Source organism: Choloepus didactylus, chromosome 3 (assembly GCF_015220235.1).
Source record: "Choloepus didactylus isolate mChoDid1 chromosome 3, mChoDid1.pri, whole genome shotgun sequence".
Classification (NCBI taxonomy): Eukaryota; Metazoa; Chordata; class Mammalia; order Pilosa; family Megalonychidae; genus Choloepus; species Choloepus didactylus.
This window is the reverse complement of record NC_051309.1, coordinates 41480825-41498367: the sequence shown is the minus strand read 5'-3', so window position 1 is coordinate 41498367 and position 17543 is coordinate 41480825.

Here is a 17543-nt window from a genome sequence, read left to right as displayed (position 1 = left end):
TGCTACAGTCAAGAGGGACACTTTGAAGAATGCACGGAAGCTGAGAGAGTAGCTGCAGATGAGAGACAGTTTGAAGATGGCCATTGAAAGCAGACTCTTGCTCCCGAGAAGCAAAGAGAGGACAAATGCCCCAAGGGCAACCTAGAGTGACATTCTGAAGAGGAGCTGTGGCCTAGAGAGGAACATCCTGGAAGAAAGCCATTTTGAAGCCAGAACTTGGAGCAGACGCTGGCCATGTGCCTTCCTAGCTAACAGAGGTTTTCTGGACACCATTGGCCATCCTCCAGTGAAGGTACCCAATTGTTGATGTGTCACCTTGGACACTTTATGGCTTTAAGACTGTGACTGTGTAACCAAATAAACCCCCTTTATAAAAGCCAATCCATTTCTGGTGTTTTGCATTCTGGCAGCATTATCAAACTAGAACACCCACCATACATTCTGTCCTAAGTAAACAATCAATGGTTCCCTGTATAATCACGTATTTATGCATTCACCACCATCACCACTATCTATATAAGGACATCTCCATTGCTTCCACAAAGAAGGAGGGAGAATCAAAGAAGGTAGAGAGACAAAAGAGAAAGAGAAAGAAAGAAAAAAATTACAGCTAAAACACAGCAAAAGGAAAGATAGAATTAAACTAAAGTAGAATAAAAGAGTCAGACAACATCACCAATGTGATGAGTCCCATACCCCTCCCTTATGTCCCCCTCTTGTAGGCACTGAGCTTTGGTATATTGCCTTTGTTACATTAAAGGAAGCATAATACAATGTTTCTGTTAACTGTAGTTTCTAGTTTGCATTGATTGTATTTTTTCCCTCAATAACACCCATTTTTAACACCTTGCAAGGTTGACATTCATTTGTTCTCCCTCATGTAAAAACATTTTTGTACATTTTATTACAATTGTTGAGTACTCTAGGTTTCACTGAGTTATACAGTCCCAGTCTTTATCTTTCCTCTTTCTTTCTGGTGTCCCACATGCTCCTAACCTTCCTCTTTCAACCATATTCACAGTCATTTTTGTCCAGTGTACTTACATTGTTGTGCTATCATCACCCCAAAATTGTGTTCCAAACCTCTCACTCCTGTCTTTTCTTATCTGTCTGTAGTGCTCCCTTTAGTATTTCCTGTAGAGCACGTATCTTGTTCATAAACTCTCTCATTGTCTATTTGTCAGAGGATATTTTAAATTCTTCCTCTTATTTAAAGGACAGTTTTGCTGGATATAGGATTCTTGGTTGGTGGTTTTTCTCTTTCACTATCTTCAATATATCACTACACTTCCTTCTTGCCTCCATGATTTCTATTGAGAAATCCACACATAGCCTTATCAAGCTTCCTTTGTATGTGATGGATCTCTTTTCTCTTGCTGCTTTCAGGATTCTCTCTTTGTTTTTGATGTTTGATAATCTGATTATTGAGTGTCTTGGCATAGGTCTATTCAGATCTATTCTGTTTGGGGTATGCTGTGCTTCTTGGATCTGTAATTTTATGCTTCTCATAAGAGATGGGAAGTTTTCACTGACTATTTCCTCTATTATTGCTTCTGCCCCTTTTCCCTTCTCTTCTCCTTCTGGAACACCCATGGCACATACATTCATGTGCTTCACGTTGTCATTCATTTCCCTGAGATGTTGCTATTTTTCCATTCTTTTCCCGATCTGTTCTTTTGTGTGTAGGACTTCAAGTGTCTTGTTCTCCAGTTCCTGAGTGTTTTCTTCTGCCTCTTGAAATCTACTGTGCTTGTTTGATGTATATTTATGTCCCCCAGAAAAAGCCATATTCTTTAATGCATTCTTGTGGGGGCAGATGTATTAGTGTGGATTTGGTTGGAACCTCTTCATTCAGTGTCCGTGGAGATGTGACCCACCCAACTGTAGGTGACAACTCTGGATAATTTCCTTGGAAGTGTGGCCCCATCCATTCAGCATGGGCCTTGTTTAGTTTACTGGAGAACTATATAAGCTCGGACAGACGGAGCTCATAGCTAGCTGGTGTTGAGACAGACATTTTGAAGATGGCTGTTGGAAGCTGATGCAGACATTTTGGAGAACGCCATTTTGAAATGCAACCTGGAAGCAAGCAGATGCCAGCCATGTGCCTTCCCAGCTAACAGAGGTTTTCTGGATGCCAATGGCTTTTTTCCAGTGTAGGTACCCTTTGTTGATGGACACTTTATGGCCTTAAGACTGTAACTGTGTAACCAAATAAACCCCCTTTTATAAAAGCCAATCCATTTTAGTGTTTTGCATTCTGGCAGCATTAGCAAACTAGAAAATCTACTGTTGTGTGTTTCCATTGTGTTTTTCAGCTCTTGTGTTGTGCCTTTCATTTCCATAGATTCTGCCAGTTTTTTCAAACTTTTGATTTCTACCCTATGTTTTCCCAGTGTTTTCTTTATATCTTTCTTCTCTTTTGCCATATCTTCCCTGAACTCTGTGGTTTGATTTTTGAATTGATTTACCATATTTCTTTGAAAATCTTTAATTGATTGTTTCATTAAAGTGAAACAATATATCAACTGTATCTTAATTGAGGGGTAAGTTTGTTCCTTTGACTGGGCCCTATCTTCTTTTTTCCTTAGTGTAGATTGTAGTTTTCTGTTTTCTAGGCATCTGGTTTTCTTGATTACCCCAATCATATTTTCCCAGGCCAGAACTGGTTCAGGTCTCAGAATTTGGTTATATTCAGAGTCTAGTTTCCCTGAGGGTGTGTCTTAGAAGATTGACAAACTTTCCTGTGAGGCTTCTAGCTGCTGTGATTTTCCTGACCTGACCAGCAGGTGATGCCTGTCAGCCCGTTGCTCCCAACTGGTGTAAGGTGTGGCCCCTTTATTTCTCAGGTTAGGTTGCATGCCAGTTCAATGTATTATGTCCCCCAAAATGCCATTATCTTTGATTCAATCTTGTGTAGGCAGACATATTAGTGTTGATTAGATTTTGGAATCCTTTGAGTGTTTCAATGGAGATGTGATACAATCAACTGTGGACAAGATCTTTGGTTGGATAATTTCCATGGAGGTGTTGCCCATCCATTCAGGGTGGGTCTGAATTAAATTACTGGAGCACTATATAAGCTCAGACAGAAGGAGTGAGCTTGCTACAGCCAAGAGGGACACTTTGAAGGATGCACAGGAGCTGAGATTTTGGAGATGGCCTTTGAAAGCAGACTTTTACTCCAGAGAAACTGAGAGGACAAATGCCCCAAGAGCAACTGAGTGACATTTTGGAGAGAAGCTGAAGTCTAGAGAGAAACATCCTGGGAAAAAGCCATTTTGAAACCAGAACTCTGGAGCAGATGCCAGCCACGTGCCTTCCCAGCCAACAGAGGTTTTCCGGACACTATTGGCCATCCTCCAGTGAAGGTACCTGACTGTTGATGCATTACCTTGGACACTTTACAGCCTTAAGACTTTAACTGTGTAACAAATAAACCCCCTTTTATAAAAGCGAATCCATTTCTGGTAGTTTGAATTCTGGCAGCATTAGCAAACTAGAACAGGTTGTTTCTATTTTGGCTGTTTTCCCCCAGGCCCTGGGGTCTGAGTTCTGAAGGGAAGGCTGGCACTAGAGCTGGGCCCTCTTAGTGAGTTATCTTCTGCATTTGAATTGCTCCTTTGTCTCTCTGATTCTGTTAACTCCACCCATCTGGGTCAGAGCACTATGAACTGAAAATGGCTGAGGCTCTCTCCACTGAGTCACTCAGGTTGAGAGAGAGAAAAATGGAAAGAAAGCCCATTTACAGAGCCAGTCTATGTCCCCCCAGTTTTGCCCATTGATCAGGGCTCCCTTTCCCAGGGCACAGGTGCTTTCTGGCTCTTTAAGGTCAGTCATCTCTAAAAGTCTCTGTATTTTTCCTTCTATTTTTAAAATTAAATTCTTTTTTCTGTCACTCCCTCCTCCTCTCTCCTAGGAGCAACCTCAGGGTACTTTGCTGCTTGTTAGGGGGTTGTCTATGTTTGTAGCTTGTATTAAGCAGTCCACATTTGTTAATTAAAACCCCAGTTGGAGCTAGGCTATGCTATATTTGCTTGCTTCAGGAATGCTGCTTTCTCCCACAGTGAGGTCTTGCAGTTCAGCCTGCCATGGGGGGAGGAGGCTCCCAGTGTGGCTCTGCAATTTTTACTTACAGATTTTATGCTGCAATCGCAGCCATTCCATCCAATCCAGGTTGGTGTATGATGTGTGGAGAGTCATGGTTGTCCCCCAGCAGTTGTTCCAGATTATTTACTGGTGGTTCCTGCTTGTCTATTAGTTGCTCCAGGGGACTAACTAAATTCCACACCTCTCTAAGCTGCCATCTTGCCCCTCCCTCCTGTCCTTTGATTTTTACGTCATATATTTTTGTCTCTCTTTTCCTTTATTGCAACCTCCTTTTCTATACAGTTAATCTTTTTTGATGTATCTGACTGCTCCCTTTCTCATTTCTGAGAAATATTTTTAAATATTTTAATATGCTTTCTTTGTGGTTATACCCTACTGTTATATCACACAACCTACATCTATTACCTAATTATTTAAAAAGATACCAACTGAGCTTCAGTAGCATGTACATTCTCTGCTCTCATATTCCTCTATTTCCCCTCTTTATGTTATTTTGTTCCACTTTACCACTTTATACTTTGTATGTCCATTAAAAGGAAATTTTCCTTTTTCTTGTTCAGTTGCATTCTGAATATTCTATGAAGTAAAGAGTAGAGTTGTATTTTGATGAAATTATACTATTAGGTTTTGCATTTATCCTTTTAGTTGCTCTTACTAATAATCTTCATTTCTTCACACTACTCCAAGCCACTCTCTCTTGTCTTTTCTTTTCAACTTGAGAACTCCCTTTAGTAATTCTTGTAGGACAGTTCTCTTGTTGACAACCTCTCTCAGTTTCTGTTTGTGAATATTTTACACTATCTCTCACTTCTGAAGGACAGTTTTGTCAGATAAAGAATTTTTGACTGGCAGTTTTTCTCTTTCAATACCTTAAATAAATCATACCACTGCCTTCTCCCCTCCATGGTTTCTGATGAAAAATCAGCACTTAGTCTTATTGAGGATCCTTGTATTGATGAATTGCTTTTCTCTTGCTGCTTCCAGAATTCTCTCGTTATCTTTGGCATTTGACACTCTGATTATTATGTGTCTTGAAGTAGGTCTATTAGCATTTATTCTGTTTAGAGTATGCTGAGCTTCTTGGACATGTATATTTATGTCTTTCATAAGATTTGGGAAGATTTAAACCATTATTTCCTCAAATATTCTTTCTGCTCCTTTTCCCTTTTCTTCTCCTTCTGGGACACCCATCACACTTACAGTTGTGCACTTCATGCTGTCACTCAAATCCCAGAGACACTGATGAATTTTTTCTATTCTTTTCTCTATATGTCTTCTGCCTGTTTGATTCCATCTGTCCTATCTTCTAGTTCACTAATTCTTTCTTCTGCTTATTCAAACCTGCTGTTGTATACCTGTGCTGGTTTGAATGTATTATGTCCCCCAAAACACCATTATCTTTGATGTAATCTTGTGTGGGCAGATGTATCAGTGTTGATTAGATTGTAATTCTTTGAGTGTTTTCATGGAAATGTGCCCCACCCAACTGTGGGTGATGACTCTGATTGGATAATTTCTATGGAGGTGTTACCCCACCCATTCAGGATGGGTCTAAATTAAATCACTGGAGCCATATAAATGAGCTGGCAAACAGAATGAACTCAGTGCAGCTGAGAGTAACATTTTGAAGAGGAGCTACAGCCAAGAGGGACACTTTGAAGAATGCACAGAAGCTGAGAGTAGCTGCAGATGAGAGACAGTTTGAAGACAGCCCTTGAAAGCAGACTCTTTCTCTGAGAAGCTAGGAGATGACAAACACACCAAGAGTGTGCCAGTTTGAATGTATTGTGTCCCCCAAATGCCATTATCTTTGTGGTCTTGTGGGACAGAAGTTTTGGTGCTGGTTAGATTTGCTTGGAATGTGCCCCACCCAGCTGTGGGTGGTGACTTTGGTGGGATACTCCCATGGAGGCGTGACCCCACCCATTCAGGGTGGGCCTTGATCAGTTGAGCCATATAAAACATGCTGACTCAAAGAGACCGGATGGAGTGCAGCTGTGAGTGACATTTTGAAGAGGTGCAAGCTTGCTAGAGAGGAATGTCCTGGGAGAAAGCCATTTTGAAACCAGAACTTTGGAGCAGAAGCCAGCCATGTGCCTTCCCAGCTAACAGAGGTTTTCTGGACGCCATTTGCCATCCTCCAGTGAAGGTACCTGATTACTGATGTATTACCTTGGACACTTTATGGCCTTAAGACTGTAACTGTATAGCCAAATAAACCCCCTTTTTATAAAAGCCAATCCATCTCTGGTGTTTTGCATTCCACAGCATTAGCAAACTAAAACAAAGAGCAACTAAGAGTGACATTTTTGAGGAACTGCAATCTAGAGAGGAACATCCTGGGAGAAAGCCATTTTGAAATCAGAACTTTGGAGCAGATGCCAGCCACATGCCTTCCCAGCTAACAAAGGTTTTCTGGATGCCATTGGCCATCCTCCAGCGAAGGTACCCAACTGTTGATGCGTTACCTTGGACACTTTATGGCCTTAAGACTGTAACTGTGTAACCAAATAAACCCCCTTTATAAAAGCCAATCCATTTCTGGTGTTTTGCATTCCAGCAGCGTTAGCAAACTAGAACAGATTTTTGTGCCAGGGAAGTGGGGTGCTCGTGCTGCTGAGTTTGCAAATACCAAACATGTTGCAACAGCTTTTTAAATGGATAAGGGGAAGATTCTGGAAGAATTTTGAGGAGCTTGATAGAAAAGCTCTAAACTGCTTTCAAGAGACTGTTGGTGGAAATATGGACTCTAAAGGTACTTCTGACAAGGCCTTGAACAGAAATAATGAACGTGCTGTTGCAAACTGGAAGGAAGGCAATACTTGTTTTAAAGTGGCAGAGAATTTGGCAAAATTGAGTCCTGGTGTTGGATGGAAGGCAGAATTTGAAAGTGATGACCTGGAATATTTAGCTGATGAGATCTCCAAGTGAAATATAGAAGAAGTAGCCTGGCTTTTACTTGCAGCTTATAGTAAAATGTGAGAGGACAGAGATAAGCTGGGAAATGAACTCTTGGTTTCAAAGAAACCAGAAATTGATAGCCTGAAAAACTTTGGGCTTCCAGGGGATGAAACCCCAGAAGCTACAGCCCAATGTGAAGATTTAACCAAACATGGAACCCAGCCACCATTTCAGTACAAGCCAATATTGGAAAAGGAGTTAAGCAGAAAGGATTTGTGGAAAGTCTTCTTGTCTGACAGCTTTGACCCCTGTGTGCTTCAGGCAAAGCCAACAGAATTTTTGCAAGCTCTTTACAGCAGAACCACTGCTGTTCGGGACTGGAGGAGAAAAACAAGGAAAAAATTGAAGGAAAAATTTCTTCCAAGACAGAGACATGGAGGTTGAGGTCTGGAGTCAAGAGGCCTTGGGCTGGGAGAGCAGAGTGGCCCACATTCATGGAAAGGGTGAGTTTGCCCTGGAGGTCAAGGGTGGGCCTTCTGCCTCGATGCTCCAGGAGAGTTTTGCCACCCCAGGCCCCAAAGAGTGTGGAGCACATTCCCAGGGAATTGGGAAGAGCCTGGCTGCCACCCCACAGTTCTGAATGGGGTGGGCATGTGCCCCAGAGATGGAAAGGTATCCAGGTACTGCCCCAATGTTTGAGGAGGGTGGGGCTGAGAAGGTGGTCTCCCCAGTGTGTGGATATGTTGGAGAACTCACCCCAGCATTTGGAGAGGAAAGCACTGCCAAAAAGACCCTTAGGAAGGGTTAGACTCCCACTTTCTCAAGCCCCAAGGATGCAACATCATTCTGTAAATGATTCTCAGACTTTGAAATCTAATGGAGTTTGTCCTGCAGGTTTTAGGAACTGTTTTGTTCCTGTTAACCCTGTTTTCCTTTCAGTTTCTCCTTATGGCAGTGGCAATGTTAATCCTATGAACGCCCCTCTTTTGTATATTGGAAGCACATAACTTGTTCTAAGTTTACAGATCCACAGTCAGAGGGGAATTTTGCTTTTGGACAGACCACACCTGTAACTGATTTAATGGAATCTTGTACTTAATTACTGTTACTGAAATGATTCAAGTTTTTGTGATATTGTGATGGGATGAATGTATTTTGCATATGGAAAGATCATGTCATTCTGGGGTCCAGGGAGTGGAATGTGCTGATTTGAATGTATTATGTCCCCCCAAATGCCATTATCTTTGATGTAATCTTGTGTGGGCAGATAAATCAGTGTTGATTAGATTGTAATTCTTTGAGTGTTTTCATGGAGATGCGCCCCACCCAACTGTGGGTGATGACTCTAATTGAATAATTTCCATGGAGGTGTTACCCTGAATGGGTGAGTCTAAATTAAATCACTGGAGCCATGTAAATGAGCTGACAAACAGAAGGAACTCAGTGCAGCTGAGAGTGACATTTTGAAGAGGAGCTACAGCCAAGAGGGACACTTTGAAGAATGCATAGAAGCTGAGAGTGGCTGCAGATGAGAGACAGTTTGAGGATGGCCATTGAAAGCAGAGTCTTGCTTTGGAGAAGCTAGGAAATGACAAACACCCCAGAAGCAACTAAGAGTGGCAGTTTTGAGGAACTGCAGCTTAGAGAGGAACATCCTGGGAGAAAGCCATTTTGAAACCAGAACTTTGGAGCAGATGCCAGCCATGCTAACCTGTACAAACTAACCATACCTCACAACCTATTCAAGGTTCCACGTACTTATGGTGTTTGAATAAACTGACCATACAAGTTAAATTATATAGCATGATACAGAAAATATAGATTTTCCAACAAATAAACATATTTTCCTTTGGTCTCACAGAGAAGCTCAAGTTTTAAAGCACAGTCAATAGCATCCTTTTCCCTTTAGTCTGGTTTACCTTAGTCCTAAACAAGTCCAGTCATTCATATCTCTAACTGAAGTCTGATCTATTTTTCAGCTTCTTTAACAGTTGCTGTATGAGGTAATGTTGACATTCATAGCTGCCAAACTCTGTCTCTGAGTGTCAGGTGTCACATAGATACCTGAAGTTCCAGGGACCAATCAGGTTATACACAAACAGCTCAGCAACTCAGAATTTAGAAATAACCATTACAACTCAGGAATAGATGTGACTGCTATAAGAGCTTACAATCTAGGAACCTTTACAATAAGCCTTCCTGTGATAACCTGTGCTCTCAGATTTAATTCTTGGAGTTTGCACAGTATAGTTAGTCAATATTAGTGAGGCATCATAATGTTTGTCTTTTTGATTCTGGCTTATTTCACTCAACATACTATCCTTAATGTCCATCCACCTAGTTGCATACCTCACAACATCATTCCTACTTACTGCCACTCAGTATTCCATTGTATGTGTACACCACAGTTCACCATTCTGTTTATCAGTCAATGTACCCTTAGACCACCTGCTTCCATTACAAATCATGAATACTGCTGCCATAAACACCAGTTGGCAATGTCCATTCATGTCCCTGCTCTCAGTTCTTCCAAGTATATATCCAATAACTGGGTTGCAGGACCATATGGCAAACCCACAGCATCCTGTGGAACCACCACCCTGCCCTCCAGATGGGCTGCACCATTCTACTTCCCCACCAACAGTGAATAGGTACATCCCTCTATCCACATTTTCTCTAGCACTTGTATCCCTCTGTTTATTTTTTAGTTTTATTCACACAACATACAATCCATCCTAAGTAAACAATCAGTGATTCCTGGTATAATCACATAATTATGCATTCACCACCACAATCTGTATGAGGATGTTTCCATTTCTCCCACAAAGAAAGAGGCAGATGAGAAAAAATTAATAAAAATATAAAAGATAGAGGAAAAATAAAAATAAAATACAATACAATGAAAAGATAAAACACCACCACCACCAAGAATCCCATATCACTCCTTTATATCCCCATCTTGTAGACATGTAGCTATGGTATATTGCCTTGTTACAATTAACTATAGACTCAAGTTTGCATTGATTGTATTTTTTCCCTTATACCATCTGTTCCAGTTTGCTAATGCTGCCATTATACAAAATACCAGAAATGGATTGGCTTTTATAAGGGATTTATTAGTTTACAAATTTACAGTTCTAAGGCCATAAAAGTGCCCAAACTAAGGCATCAAAAAGAGGATACGTTCAATGAAGAAACAGCCGATGGTGTGTGGAACACATCTGTCAGCTAGGATACATGTGGCTGGCATCTGCTGGTCCTTTGCTCTTGGGTTGCACTTCAAAATGGTGTTCTCCAAAATGTCTCTGGGTCTCTCTTAGCATCTCTCTCTCAGCTCCTCTGCATCCTTGTTTCTTTCTCCCAGGTTGTTTCTCTCTAAGCATCTGAGAGGTGTCCTTTTCTAGCTTGTCTGGGGCAAACTCTGGGCTTCATCTCTTAGCTTATCATCTCCAAATGTCCTTCTGTCCTCATCTCCAAGCATCTCTAAGCAACAGCATCTGTGTGAGTTCTTAGCTCTCTTAAATACTCCAGTGAACTAATCAAGCCCCACCTTGAATTGGTTGGGCCCACACTTCCTTGGTAATAATCTAATCAGAGTTCTCACCCACAGCTGAGTGGGTCACTTCTGAATGGAAACATTCAATCCAAAGTTTCCACCTTAATCAAGACTAATGAGTCTGCCCCCCACAAGATTGCATTAAAAAACATGGCTTCTGTGGGGGACATATAGATTCAAGCCACTACACCATCCAATTTTCAACACCTTGCAATGTTAACATTCATTTGTTCTCTGTCATTTAAAAACATTCTTATATTTGTACATTTAATCACTGTCATTGCCCACACTAGGTTTCCCCAAGTTATACGATCCCAGTCTTTATCTTCTATCTTTCCTTCTGGTGTCATACATGCCCTTAGCCTTCCTCTGTCAACCCTACTCATACTCTTCCATGTTCAGAATACTTACAATACTGTGCTATCTTCATACAGTATTATGCTATCCATTTCTGGATCTATACAATCAATCCTGTTGAACCTTCTGTACTTCTTCAGTATCAAATGCCCAGTCTCTAACCTCTTTTTATCTCCTGATAACCTGTTGTGCTGGTTTGGATATATTGTATCCCACACAAAAGCCATGATCTTTTTTTTCTGACTAAAAAAGATAGTTTTATTGAGATATATTCACATACCATACAATCCATCCAAAGTGTACAATCAATGGCTTTTAGTATATTCACAGAATTGTGCATTCATCACCACAATCAACTTTAGAACATTTTCATTACTCCAGAAAGAAAAACCCCATCCTCCACCTCTCAATCCTTCTCTCCTTCTCTAGCCCCACATAACCACAAATCTGTTTGTTTTTATAGATTTATTTATATTTACATTTTATATAAATAAAAATATGTAGTACTTTGTGTCTGTTTTCTTTCACTTAGCATAATGTTTTCTTAAAAATAATTATTTGTTTTAATTAGAGAAGTTGTAGGTTTAAAGAAAAGTCCTCTAAAAAGTATAGCATCCCCATATACTCCCTATTGTTGACACTGCATTAGTGTGGTACCTTTGTTACAACTGATAAAAAAATTATTAAAATAGTGATATTAACTATAGTCAGAGTTTACATTAGGTGTATTTGTTTCCCATATACTACCCTATTATTAGTGTCATACATTTGTTACAGTTCATGAAGAACATTCGTATACTTTTTAATACAGTTTCATTGAGAAATATTCACATTCCCTACAATCATTCACAGTGTACCATCAGTTATTCACAGTACAAATATTCACTGATTATTCAAATAGTTGTGCATTCATCACCAGAATAAATTTTTGAACATTTTCCTTGCTCCAAAATAAAAATGAAAATAAAAGTAAAAAAAGAACACCTAAAACATTCCATCTCCCTCACTTCACCCCATTTTTCATCTAGTTCTTGTCCCCATTTTTCTACTCATCTGTTCATACAATGGATAAAGGAAGTGTGAATCACAAGGTTTTCACAATCACACAGTCATACCATGTAAGCTACATAGTTATGCAATCATCTTCAAGAATTAAGGCTACTGGGTTGCAGTTCAACAGTTTCAGGTATCCCCTTCTAGCTATTCCAATACACTAAAAACTAAAAAGGGATATCTATATAGCACATAGAATGGCAGAGTGACCTCTTGAATCCATTTAAAATCTCTCAATCACTGAAACTTTATTTTGTTTCATTTTTCTTCCCTCTTTTGGTCAAGAAGATTTCCTCAGTCCCATGATGCTGGTTCCAGGCTCATCCCCAGGAGTCATGTCCCACACTGACAGGGAGATTTATACCCCTGGGAGTCAAGTCCCACATAGGGTGGAGAGAGCCATGATCTTTTAACCCGATCTTGTTTGGGTGGAATGTTTATATTGAGTGTTTCCATGGAGATGTGACTCACCCAACTGTGGGTAATACCTTTGATTAGACTATATCTATGGAGGTGTGGTCCCACCCATTCAAGGTGGGTCTTGATTAATTCACTGGAGTATTTAAGAGAGAAGCTAAGAGCCAACACAGGCCCAGATGCTGGTTGACACTTAGAGACACTTAGAGATGTGGCCAGAAGGACATTTGGAGATTCTAAGCTAAGAGATGAAGCCCAGAGTTTGCCATGGAGAAGCTAAGAGAGGACCTCCAGAGGCTTAAAGAGAAACACCCTGAGAGAAAGAATCAAAGATGCACAGGAGCTAAGAGAGAGCAGCCAAGAGAGACATTTTGGAAAAAGCCATTTTGAAGTGAAACCCGAGAGAACAGATCAGCAGATGCTAGCCATGTGCCTTTTCAATTGACAGGTGTTCTGGACACCATTGTCTCTTCCTTCAGTGGAGGTATCCTCTTGTTGATGTCTTAGTTTGGACACTTTTATGGCCTTAGAACCATAAATTTGTAACCAAATAAACCCCCTTTAGAAGAGCCAATCCATTTCTGGTATTTTGCATAACGGCAGCATTAGCAAATCAGAATACCTGGGTTATCAACTTTAAGTCTCAAATTTTGCTTCTGAATGTTAGTTCATATTAGTGAGTCCATGAAGTATCTGTCCTTTTGTTTCTGGCTAATTTCATCCAATGTAATGTCTACTGTCCAGCATTTTGTCTTTTGGATGTTATATGGCATATATAATTTTATTTTTATTTTTTCTCTCTCTTTTTCTTAACCCTTACTAATAGTCTTCATTTCTACACTCTTCTCCAGACCTCTCTATCCTGTCTTTTCCCATCTGCCTCTAATACTCCTGTTCTAGTTTGCTAATGCTGCCAGAATGCAAAACACCAGAGATGGATTGGCTTTTATAAAAGGGGGGTTATTTGGTTACAGTTACAGTCTTAAGGCCATAAAGCATCCAAGGTAACACATCAGCAATCAGGTACCTTCACTGGAGGATGGCCAATGGTGTCCAGAAAACCTCTGTTAGCTGGGAAGGCATGTGGCTGGTGTCTGCTCCAAAGTTCTGGTTTCAAAATGGCTTTCTCCCAGGATATTCCTCTCTAGGCTGCAGTTCCTCAAAAAATATCACTCTTAGTTGCATTTGGGGTATTTGTCCTCTCTTAGCTTCTCCAGAGTAAGAGTCTGCTTTCAATGGCTGTCTTTAAACTGTCTCTCATCTGCAGCTCCTCTGCTATCTTCAAAGTGTCCCTCTTGGCTGTGGCAAGCTCGCTCCTTCTATCTGATCTTATATAGTGTGCCAGTGATTTAATTCAGACTCACCCAATAGGTGGGCCAACACTTCCATGGAAATTATCCAAACAGAGTTATCGCCCACTGTTGGGTGTGGTGCATCTCCATGGAAACAATCAAAGTATTACAATCTATTTAACACTGAAAGGTCTGCCCACACAAGATTACATCAAAGATAATGGCATTTGGGAGGACATAATACATTCAAATCAGCACATTCCACTCCCTGGACCTCACAATGACATTATCTTTCCATATACAAAATACATTCATCCCACAACAATATCACAGAAACTTAAGTCATTTCAATAACAATAGTTAAGTACAAGATTCCATCAAAATCAATTATAGGCGTGGTCAGTCCTAAGGCATAATTTTCCTTTAGCTGTGGATCTGTGAACTTAGAAGAAGTTATTGGCTTCCAATATACAAAGAAGGGATATTCGTAGGATAAACATTCCCATTGCCGTAAGGAGAAACTGAAAGGAAAACAGGGTTCACAGGACCAAAACAGTTCCTAAAACCTGCAGGACAGACTCCATTAGATTTCAAATTCTGAGAGTCATTAACTGAATGATGTTGCATCCTTGGGGCTTGAGAGAGTGGGAGTCTAACCCTTCCTAAGGGCCTTTTCGGCAGCCCTTTCCTCTCCAAATGCTGGGGTGAGTTCTCCAACATATTCACACATTGGGGAGACCACCTTCTTGGTCCCACCCTCCTCAAACATCGGGGCAGTACCCAGATTCTCTTTCATCTCTGGGGCACACACTCAACCCCTTCAGAACTGTGAGGTGGCAGCCAGGCTCTCCCCAATTCCCTGGGAATGTGCTCCACCTTCTTTGGGTCCTGGGGTTGCAAAATTCTTCCAGAGCATCAAGGTGGAAAGCCCACCCTTGACCTCTGGGGGAAACTCACCCTTTCCATGCATGTGGGCCACTCCACTCTCTCAGCCCAAGACCTCTTGACTCTAGACCTCAACCTCTATGGCGCTGTCTTTGAAGAAATTTTTCCTTCAATTTTTTCCTTGCCTGTCTTCTCCAGTCCAGACTGGCAATGGCTCTGTCTATAAAGATCTTGCAAAAATTCTGTTGGCTTCGCATGTAGCACACAGGTGTCAAAGCCATCAGACAATAGGACTTTCTACAAATCCTTTCTGCTTAACTCCTTTTCCAAGCTTGGCTTGTACTGAAATGGCAGCTGGGTTCTATGTTTGGTTACATCCTCATGTTGCGCTGTGGCTTCTGGGATTCCACCCCCTGGAAGCTTGTAATTTTCCAAGCCATCAGCTTCTGGTTTCTTTGAACCCAAGAGTTCAGTTCTAAGTTTATCTCTCTCTGCTCGCATATTACTATAAGCTGCAAGGAGAAGCCAGGGTACATCCTCCACAGGTAGTCTGGAGATCCCCTCAGCTAAGTATTCCAGGTTGTTGCTTTCATTCTTCCTTCCATCTGACACCAGGACTCAATTTTGCCAAATTCTCTGCCGCTTTAAAACAAGGATTGCCTTTCTTCTAGTTCTCAACAACACATTGATCATTTCTGTTCAAGGCCTTGTCAGAAGTATCTTTAGAGTCCATATTTCCACAAACAGTCTCTTTAAAGCAGTTTAGGCCTTTTCTATCAAGCTCCTCACAATTCTTCCAGAATCTTCCCCTTATCCATTTAAAAAGCTGTTCCAACATGTTTGGTATTTGCAAACTCAGCAGCACAAGTACCCCACTCCTGGTACCAAAATCTGTCCTAGTTTACTAATGCTGCCAGAATGCAAAACACCAGAGATGGATTGGCTTTTATAAAAGGGAGTTTATTTGGTTATACAGTTACAGTCTTAAGGCCATAAAGCGCCCAAGGTAACACATCAGCAATCAGGTACCTTCACTGGAGGATGGCCAATGGTGTCCAGAAAACCTCTGTTAGCTGGGAAGGCATGTGGCTGGTGTCTGCTCCAAAGTTCTGGTTTCAAAATGGCTTTCTCCCAGGACATTCCTCTCTAGGCTACAGTTCCTTAAAAAATATCACTCTTAGTCGCATTTGGGGTATTTGTCCTCTCTTAGCTTCTCCAGAGTAAGAGTCTGCTTTCAATGGCTGTCTTTAAACTGTCTCTCATCTGCAGCTCCTCTGCTATCTTCAAAGTGTCCCTCTTGGCTGTGGCAAGCTCGCTCCTTCTATCTGATCTTATATAGTGAGCCAGTGATTTAATTCAGACCACCAGTAGGCGGGCCAACACCTCCATGGAAATTATCCAATCAGAGTCATCACGCACAGTTGGGTGGGGCGCATCTCCATGGAAACACTCAAAGAATTACAATCTAATTAACACTGATAGGTCTGCCCACACAAGATTACATCAAAGATAATGGCATTTGGGGGGACATAATACATTGGCACAGCTCCCTTTCATATTTCTTGTAGAGCAGGTATCTTGTTCACAAACTCTTTCAGTGTCTGTCTGAAAATATTTTAAACTCTCCCTCATTTTTGAAGGACAGTTTTGCTGGATATAGAATTCTCAGCTGGCAGTTTTTCTCTTTCAGTATCTTAAATATATCATACCACTGCTTTCTTGCCTCCATGGTTTCTATTGAGAAATCCACAAATTGTATCACAGAGCTTTCCTTGTGTGTAATGGATTGCTTTTCTCTTGCTGCTTTCAGAATTCTCTCTTTGTCCTTGACATTTGATAATCTGATTATTAATTGTCTGGAGTAGGTCTACTCAGATCTATTCTGTTTGTGGTACACTGCACTTCTTGGATCTGTAATTTTATGTCTTTCATAAGAATTGGGAAATTTTCAGTGATTATTTCCTCCATTATCTTTCTGCCCCCTTTCCCTTCTCTTCTTCTGGGAAACACATGACATGTATATTCATGCATTTCATGTTGTTATTCAATTCCCAGACACCCTGCTCATATTTTTTCCATTATTTTCCCTGTCTGTTCTTTTGGGTGTAGGATTTCACATGTTCTGCCCTCTAGTTAATGAATCCTTTCTTCTGCCTCTTCAACCTGCTGTTTTATGTCTCCATTGTGTTTTCCATCTCTTTTATTGTGCCTTTCATTCCCATAAGTTCTGCCAATTGTTTTTTCAAACTTTCAAGTTCTTCTTTTTGTTTGACCAATGTCTTCTTTATATACTTCATCTCTTTTGCATATCTTCCCTCAACTTGATGATTTGATTTTTGAATTGATCTGGCATATTTGTTTGAAGAGCTTTAATTAGTTGTTTCAACTCCTGTGTCTTATTTGAAGTGTAAGTTTGTTCCTTTGCCTGAGTCATAGTTTCATTTATTCTAGTGTGATTCATAATTTTGTTGTTGTTGTCTAGGCATCTGGTTTCCTTGATTACCCCAATCAGATTTTCCTAGATCAGAAGGGCCCAGGTCTCAAGAGGAAGCTTCCCTGAGGGTGAGACCCAGCTAATTGTCAGACTTTCCTGTGAGGCCTCTAGATGCTTTGCTTTTCCTATGCTACCCAGCAAGTGGCACTTGTCAGCCTGCAGCTCCCCTCCAGAGTAAAGAGATGTGTTGCCTTTAATTCACAGCAGATCCTGTTCCTGTCAGTGGCTGAGGATGTCACAAGCCAAGCTTAAGCTGTTTCTATTTTGTTCCCCACCCCACTCCCCAGGTCCTAAGGTCTGAATTCTCTGAGGGAGGGCAGCCACTTGAGCTGGGCCCCAACCCCCTTTTCTTGGGAAAGATAAGCCCTTAAGGGAATTAACTCCTACACTTGACTCCTTCCTTTGACTCTCTGACTGCTTTAACTCCACCCTTGCCTGGGCCAGTGCTGAGAATTGAAAATGCCTGAGACTTTCTCTA